This window comes from Natator depressus, chromosome 8 (genome assembly GCF_965152275.1).
Source record: "Natator depressus isolate rNatDep1 chromosome 8, rNatDep2.hap1, whole genome shotgun sequence".
Lineage (NCBI taxonomy): Eukaryota > Metazoa > Chordata > Testudines > Cheloniidae > Natator > Natator depressus.
Window position 1 is genome coordinate 9,553,059 of NC_134241.1, and position 7,024 is coordinate 9,560,082.

The window sequence follows — 7,024 nt, forward strand, 5'->3', positions numbered from 1 at the left end:
AGGGAACACCATCACAGGGCCTAACAACATCAGCCACACTATCAGAGGCTCGTTCACCTGCACATCCACCAATGTGATATATGCCATCATGTGCCAGCAATGCCCCTCTGCCATGTACATTGGTCAAACTGGACAGTCTCTACGTAAAAGAATAAATGGACACAAATCAGATGTTAAGAATTATAACATTCATAAACCAGTCGGAGAACACTTCAATCTCTCTGGTCACGCAATCACAGACATGAGGGTCGCTATCTTAAAGCAAAAAAAACTTCAAATCCAGACTCCAGCGAGAAACTGCTGAATTGGAATTCATTTGCAAATTGGATACTATTAATTTGGGCTTGAATAGAGACTGGGAGTGGCTAAGTCATTATGCAAGGTAGCCTATCTCCCCTTGTTTTTTTTTTCCCTACAAACCCCCCCCCCCCCCCAAGACGTTCTGGTTAAACTTGGATTATTGCTGTGCACATTGTAAGATGAGCTATTGCCAGCAGGAGAGTGAGTTTGTGTGTGTGGTTTTTGGAGGGGGGTGGGGGGGGGGGCGGGGGCGGGTGGTGGTGAGAAAACCTGGATTAGTGCTGGAAATGACCCACCTTGATTATCATGTGCATTATAAAGAGAGGTTTCAGAGTAACAGCCGTGTTAGTCTGTATTTGTAAAAAGAAAAAAGAAAAGGAGTACTTGTGGCACCTTAGAGACTAGCCAGTTTATTTGAGCATGAGCTTTCGTGAGCTACAGCTCACTTCATCGGATGCATAGCATATCGTGGAAACTGCAGAAGACATTATATACACACAGAGACCATGAAACAAAACTTCCTCCCACCCCACTGTCCTGCTGCTAACAGCTTATCTAAAGTGATCATCAAGGAAGGCCATTTCCAGCACAAATCCAGGTTTTCTCACCCTTCCCCCCCCCCCCCCCCACAGACACACATACAAACTCACTCTCCTGCTGGTAATAGCCCATCCCTCTTTGAAACCTCTCTTTATAATGCGCATGATAATCAAGGTGGGTCATTTCCAGCACTAATCCAGGTTTTCTCACCACTGGATTTGTGCTGGAAATGGCCTTCCTTGATGATCCCTTTAGATAAGCTGTTAGCAGCAGGACAGTGGGGTGGGAGGAAGTTTTGTTTCATGGTCTCTGTGTGTATATAATGTCTTCTGCAGTTTCCACGATATGCTATGCGTCCGATGAAGTGAGCTGTAGCTCACGAAAGCTCATGCTCAAATAAACTGGTTAGTCTCTAAGGTGCCACAAGTACTCCTTTTCTTTTTTCTTATTATAAAGAGAGGTTTCAAAGAGGGATGGGCTATTACCAGCAGGAGAGTGAGTTTGTATGTGTGTCTGTGGGGGGGGGGGAGAAGGGTGAGAAAACCTGGATTTGTGCTGGAAATGGCCCTCCCTGATGATCACTTTAGATAAGCTGTTACGAGCAGGACAGTGGGGTGGGAGGAAGTTTTGTTTCATGGTCTCTGTGTGTATATAATGTCTTCTGCAGTTTCCACAATATGCTATGCATCCGATGAAGTGAGCTGTAGCTCACGAAAGCTCATGCTCAAATAAACTGGTTAGTCTCTAAGGTGCCACAAGTACTCCTTTTCTTTTTTCTTCTCTTTCTGGTAAGTCTCCTTTGACACTGTTGCTTCCATGTATTTAAGTCTGTTTCTACAACTTTTTAGCCTATATCCCAAAAGAGCTGGCTACCGTGTAGCAAGTCATTAGGGGCGTGACCCTACAGACACTTGGCTATAGCTAGTTTCATGGGAGTCAGTAGTAGTATTCATCGACTTGGGTAGGACATGTAGTCACGTTTCCAGGATCATGCCCAAAGGGCCTGATTTTTAAAGGTATTTAGATGTCCAAAGATACAAATAGGAGCCTAGTGGGATTTTCAGAAGTGGCACGGGGAAGATTCGGGGGGGGGGGGGGGCGGCTATCTTTAGGCACCTAAATGCCTTTAAAAAGATCAGGCCCAAAGCCACTGTCATTCCAGTGAGAGACTTCCATTGGTGCTGTCCAGACCTTAGTTGTCTCATGTGAAATAACACAAGCTTTTAAACTAGATCTCACTTTTATGTGACATTTTGTATAAGCCTCTTTCAGAATTTATAAACCAGAACTTTAAAAAAAAATCTAAATAATACTCACTTCCCCTGGGATAAGTTAGAACAAAGCATCATCCAAAAAAGAGACTACACAAAATTGAACTTACTGGAAATGTTGAAGTACCAACTTCCTACCTCGGGTGACCAGTCTGGAAAGAGGGTGGAGAAACTGACTTGACTCCTTTGGCTAAGCTAGAAAATGTCTCCCTTTTAGAAAGAAACGTGTCAGTGAAAGCTTTATAGGGACTTTCCTGTCTGGGGGTGGTTGTAACAGCCTGCCTTGATTTGAAATAATTCACAGGTAAAAAGTACAAGTAACACACTCTTAGATATGCCCCCCCACCCCCATTGCTGCTCAACTCGCCACTTTAGGTGTTCAGAATTGTTATAGGAGCCTGAGTTGACCACACAGCATAGTAATCACATGTCTGGGTTTAGTTTCTCATATTTGATGGCTTCAGTAATTAAGGCACATTCACAACCTGTAGAAGACTGCAGGAACTGCCTCTTCATATCTTACAAAGCTGAACTCTGTCAAGGTATAGTGTAAGCAAGCTGATTTATCTAGGGCCACCAAGCTGACTTCAGTTACAGCTCTGATTCTGCCATAAGCAGATCTCAATAGGTGGAGACCCACTGATGTTATGGGCACAGGAATCTGCCTGTGTGGAGTTCATTGCATGATCAGGCCTCAGCTGATGATTTGCAGATTATTTAAATTAAAACCCCCACTTTCAGTTCCCTATTAAATAAAATTTACCAGGAACTAATCCCTGCCCAGGGAAATCGATATTTAAAAATAACCTCTCCTCTTCTGGTGAGCTTGCATAATAGTATGTTCAGAGTTGTTAAAATAACTAATTCATTGGCTGTGGTTGATGAGTGGATCCAAATATAATCTGTTACCCAGTACAAATTGCTTTCTGTCACAGAACCAGTGATACATGATGTGAAGGCATAATGCAGTGCTGGCATTCAGCTGACCAAGTGAGAGGCACAAGCTTGTCTTTTAGTGAGCCTTCTGGTCATGAAAAGTGCTGGGGAACCTTGGTGTACTAGCCAGTCTTGGACTGACCATCACTAACCCTGCTTGAGAGCCACACAGTGAAAATAAGCACCATTACAGTGTTGCTCCTGTCTAGGACAGGATTGCAAAGAAAAGTAACCAAGTCCAGTTTGTTCTTTTTGTCCGAGACAACATTGCAACAAATCTGTGGCCACTAGGACTTCACAGTTGTCACCATGCTGTGAGCTATGGCCACGAGATCTCTGTGGAACCAACAGGTTAGAATGCTGAGCCTCCTGCTCCAAAAAGCACAGGGTCCTACCAGAGCAAGTAATGCTTCATTCTGTTGGAGGAGCTGCATGAGCTGTTGGCAGTAGAGGGGCTATGACACATGGTGGAACCGTTCTGGTTGTATCCTGTAGAGCAGCTACTCAATGCTTACCATTTATTTATTTAGCACCTCTCATCTTCAAAATGCTTTACAAACAGTAATTGAAACACGCTTCTAAGACACCCCCCCCCAAGTATGATCTCTAATGTACAGGGGGGAAACTGAGGCACACAGGTGCTGTAACTTGCCCAAGACTACTGATGAGATTGGTGTCAGAGCTGTGATTAGAAATTGGGAGTGCATGGCTCCCTGTCTCATGCTCTGCTCTAGAGGCAGAGAGGTTTCCTAGGGGTTAATTAAGGTTAGATTTGTAAAGGTGTTTAGGCACCTAAAAATGCCTGGGAACTCTTGAAAATCCAATTAGGCACCTATCTGCTTCTGTGGATGCCTCTAAATACCTTTAAAAATCTGGTCCTTACTTTTTTGTGGCCAGATTTTTCAAAAGTATTTAGCATCCTGCCACTCCCCTTGAGAATATTTGGGAGCTGTTGAATGCTGAAAACTCTTGAAAACCTGAGCCTGAATTTTGAGTGTTGAGCTCTTTTTAAAATGTGGGCCCAGCATGGCTGGTTGTCTGTCGTGTGTTTTGGGGGAAATGAGTCATTGACAGTATTCATCTCTTGATTTGTGCCCACTTATTTTAATGGCCTGAGTACTGTATGTCTGAACTCTGGGTCACGTTTTCCAAGTTCATGCAGCAGTAGAATTGTGCTAAACATGGGAACCTGTGTATGTGGGATGGCTGCTTTTCTGGACAACACATCAGAGATTGAACTCCAGAACTAAAGGCATGAGTTGATACAGATGGAGATAAAGAGCCAATTCTCTCTAGCTCAGGCTGCAACAAACTCTTCTGCTCTAAAGATCGGCATAGAGAGGGACCTGTCGCATATGCTCCCCAGTGGGTTACATATGCAAACATTTGCATTGTGCATTTATTACCACAGGTCCAGGTAATTGTGCATGTGTGCAAACAGGCAGCTATACAATGGACTTAAGTACAGCTGTGCTGTCCACTTTGCCTTACCAAGCAGATGAAGTCTCAGGAGAGTCTTCATAAATGCCATGAAATTCTTCCATTTCACGCTGGTGATTCTGCCATCCAGAATTCACACGTTCCCTTTGCTTGCCTGGGTCTGGGGTCTTTTGCAGCACATTACATGGGGGCTTGGTAGCCAGATCTCTTTCCTTTACCACATTCTGGCTTTTCCTCGGTAATGAGGCTGTCTTCTTGGTAGCTTGCGTATGGGGAAGGGTTTCAAATTCTTCCATCTCTTTTGCTCCTGCAAAGTACAATTGCTAAGTGCTCAGGCAAAAACTGATATCGCACCTTCCAGGCAGAGGGCATTCCAAAGAACTTTATAAACACATCTACGAATCCGTTCACTCACTGAGGAAGCTCTACCTTATCTAGAGCGAAACTGAGCCACCTCGTGGGTGAAACTAAACACGGTGCAGCAATACCATGCATGTGATTTGGAGAGAAACTGAAACTACTGGGGGAATTTTGGGGAGGCAGGTACATATCCCAAACTGGAATATTCCCAGGATGCTGCTGATCACATCCTTCCTGTTAAGAGGTGCCAGGAGAACTCTGACCACTAGTGACCATTCCCTCCAATTTACATCACAGCTGAAAGTGTAATATCCTTATTGGAGTTCTTTAAAAATGACCCAGAAACTCATTTGTTTCCTGTTCTCCCATCTGCACCACTTTCCTAAGAAGCTTAAAACTGAACAGAAAGCTTGTGTCTTGAATAGAGTAATTCCAATGCCGTATCACATTTTATGACTGAACTTTGGTCACTTTACAACTGGGGAGTGTTGTTGTTTTCCTCCTGGAGTTAATGAAGAGAGTTTTCCATGCTGCTGTAGGTGGCCTGAGGGATTCTTCCGATTCTGCCATGTGAGTGACGAGGGTGACCAGATGTCCCGTTTTTTGGGACTTTTTCTTATATAAGTGCCTATAAACCCCACCCCCGTCCCGTTTTTTCACAGTTGCTAACTGGTCACCCTGTGACTGACCAACAGCAACCTAAAGGGGACCAGGTTGGAGAACTGTTAAGTTCCGTTGCTGAAGATCCTTAGGACCATTTTGGATGATCGGACTGGCTGGTGTGCCAGTTCCTGTCTACCTTCTCTGAATGGCCTGCTTAGCCCCACTACACAGGTAGGCAGCGGCAGGCATTGCCACAGTGTAAGACCATCCTTCTGTTGGGTACTGGGAAAAAACAGGGACGGCTAGGGGCATGGTAAAGGCACCATACCCTTTTTGGTGATAGCACTCTTGAGCACCAGGAGGGGAGGAAAGGCAATGGGGACCGGTACCACAGGGGGTTGCAAACTAGCAGGGACAGCAAGGGTAGGGAAACTGAGACTGACCCCAACAGGTGCCCTACGACCTAGCAAAAGGCAGAGGAGTACAGTGATCACAAGTCAGTATCCGTAGAGACATTTTTTTTCTGGTGCGAAGTGGCCCTCTTAAGAAGAGGTGAAGTAGGAGGATGCTGCACCCCCATGGCCACTTGAGGACCCCAGTGAGGATATCACTGAGATCATAGGGCTGGGTGGGGTGGGGGAAGGAGAGTACTTATCTTGTAAGAAAAGAGTGTGTCTGGCTACTTGGAGAGTTTATGGGGATGTAGTTCTGGGAAGAGCCCCCTTTCTGGGAAAGTGCCCTGTTTATTGGCTCCACCATGTTATCACCACCTGGAATGACGTGACCTCACCCTCCTTCTTACTCATAGTCCAGTATGAAATGAGAAATGAGCCCAGTGGGGACCATCCTGTTTAGAGTAAAAAAAAATTACCTTGGAGCCACTCCTCTTATTACCATATCTAGCTTGAGTTTCTAAGATGTTTAGGCCTGGTTTTCCCCTTGATAAGAAACTGGGACTCTGCCCAATGCTGAGTGGAGGCAGGTCCTTTGAATTTATTACCCTCTTCATGAGCTGAATGCCTTTATTTACCTTGGGAAACAGAAAGGTGGGCACTGGATGCCACTGCTCCAAACTCATTTTCAGCAATACATTTAAATACCCCGGAGTCTTCGGGAAAAGCTTCTGTAATAACCAAGGTGCAAACTTCCTCTGAAATGAGAGATTGGAGGACGTGATTGGTACCATAAGGGGCTCTGGGCCAAATGCTGACTCCCAGGAAGTCCATGAGGAATTTTGCCATCCCCTTTAATAGGCTCAGGATTTAACCCTTTGACCTTTCTTTAGAAAGCTGCCACTTGCAAGGCGAGGTGCACTGAGTGCTGAGAGCTGGGGCTGGGCATGAGTGAAGCTAAGCTGGGGTCTGTATTCCTCACATGCCGATGCTCTTGAAGAGGTACACACTGAGGCTTGTAAAAACAGCAGTTAGGAAGTATGGAAAGGTTTCAGAGTAACAGCCGTGTTAGTCTGTATTTGCAAAAAGAAAAGGAGTACTTGTGGCACCTTAGAGACTAACCAATTTACTTGAGCATGAGCTTTCGTGAGCTACAGCTCACTTGTGCTGTAGCTCACGAAA